Source organism: Apium graveolens, chromosome 7 (genome assembly GCF_009905375.1).
Source record: "Apium graveolens cultivar Ventura chromosome 7, ASM990537v1, whole genome shotgun sequence".
NCBI lineage: Eukaryota > Viridiplantae > Streptophyta > Magnoliopsida > Apiales > Apiaceae > Apium > Apium graveolens.
The window spans coordinates 67,575,412-67,577,576 of record NC_133653.1 but is presented as its reverse complement, the minus strand read 5'-3'; the positions used below and the strand labels follow the sequence as shown (position 1 = coordinate 67,577,576).

The window sequence follows — 2,165 nt, the reverse complement described above, 5'->3', positions numbered from 1 at the left end:
AATTTTCTTCAAGGATCTCTTCTCTTCTCTCCTAATTTCAACTCGGGAGCTAAGCGTAAGAGTTCTAACATATAGTTTATTAAACAATATCAATTCACATAATATTATTTCAGGAAACTAATTGTAGTAATATGGGTCCTATAATAATTACAAAGTCCATCTCTAGTTTGGTTCTTGCTTTAGAATGGAGTTTCTTTATACACGTGTCTTTTTTACCGCCTACACTTAAAATGGAGTTTCTTTATAATTGTGTCCTTTTGCATTGCCTACAGATCTTGAATTATTAGATTTCGATATGGAGTGTGTTTAAAGGCTAGTATTTCTTAAACCATTACTTGCAGTTCCAGCGATTTATATTGGACATAGTCAGTTATGATCACTAATCAGGTAGCTTTTTCTTTCTTTTGTTGTCGGCATCGCAAAGTGATGCTGCATCGTGATTTTCTTGGAGAAGTTGGAGAACTACTAGGATCTATAAAACCCTCGTATTATAGAATATGTTGCAACTGTATAAATCTTACAGAATATGTTACACACTGAGAAAGTCAAACTGTTGGATCATATTATATTTTTCTAATTTATATGATTAGAACTTCTTTATCAAATGGTTGTGAATGTATTAATACAGGATTATTTAATAAACAGACCTCTAACGGTGGAAAGAACCGTAAGCAAGCAGATCTCTGTCAGCCTCGAAAAATTTTCATTTCTTCCTTTTCGAGACCTCCAATGACCTTTATTCTATACCATCCCCATCCGGAGTATCCATCATCTCGAAGATATTGACAAACGGCCCGTCAACAAGGCTGGCATTAACCGGCTTTCCCCAGCCAAAATTCAACTTATCATATGATGGGAAATTACACATGCTGCTGACAGCATATTTCTTGTAATTTTCTCTTGCATACTTTTCAAATAATGGCAAGACTTCTTTTCGCACCAGACTCCTTATTCCTGTAATCTGTTTCTTCTCTTTTCTCATTTGGACCACCAAGGAATGTAACTCTTTCTCCTTCATCGTACTTGCTGATATGTGACAAGGAATGATCAGATTTCCAACACTTGTTTTAGGCAGTGGCGGATCAATCAGAGGCCTCATATTTACAGCCTGAAACAATACAGAAATAGGATAGGCCCCAGAGGTGATGTAGCTGCAGCAGCTAGAGCCCATCTGTAGAGAAGTGCGGTCACAAGCTCATTTCGTGTGTAATTTTGATTAGCTACTACGCCATTTAATTTGTCTTGCTTTTCCTGGTTGACCTTCAGTTCTGCAATCTTTGAGTTGTAGAACACAATTTCTGTAGTGATCCAATTCTTTTCAGGAGGCAAATCATCCGTCATAACAAAATCGTCATCATAAGAATTGGGTAGAAGCCCATGAACAAAATATGGAGCAAGTTGTACTAGTTTTTCTTCATCACCGGGGTTGCATGATAAGCTTGCCCAGTAACTTAGGAATGAAAATAAAGTTCTACCATCAGCGATACGATGCGCGAGGCACACTGCTATAGCTATTCCTCCGCAAGAAAAATGGTTTAGCTGAACAAGCATTAAAGGAGAACATGACACTTTGTCCCATATTGAGCAAGGTGGGAAGAGATGACCAAAACCTTCTTCTTCATCCTTTGATAGCCCATAATAATATAGGCCCATTAATAAGACCCCAGGGCCCAACTTGTTGAGCCTAGGGCCCAATAAACAAAGCCCAGGGTCCGTTTAGCAGTAACACCGAGGGACCCAGGACACGTGGCAATATCACTACCGTCCAGATAGTCCGGATCCAGAACCTTCCTACGGTCTGGATTCAGTAGTACAACACTTTATCATGAAAGTCCACACGTTCTACAGTCCAAAAACACTCCTACGGTCCAGATCAAAAGGTACAAACCCCTAAAATCATAATGGGAAGCCTATAAAAGGCTGAGCAAAAGGAGTATTAGGGGTTACTTCATCTCTCATATACACACATATATACACACACCACAACCTATTCGTATAATTCCCGTTTTACCCCTTTTTCCTTCAAAACCCTTTCTCATTCTCACACCGGAGGTGCCGCGGAGACGCCACCCCCTCCGGTTTTGTTTTGTAGATTCCCACCTTACAGCTACACCGCACGCCGCCATTGTTTTCGTCCAAATGGAGTTTGAGTCCAGGTCCATTAA

The 2,165-nt window shown here is 39.8% G+C and overlaps 1 pseudogene; it reads right to left on the bottom strand.

Moving 5' to 3' along the window:
* Positions 1-533: 533 nt before the first annotated feature.
* Positions 534-1,653, bottom strand: LOC141673710 (acyltransferase-like; annotated as a pseudogene).
* Between the last annotated feature and the right edge of the window lie 512 nt (positions 1,654-2,165).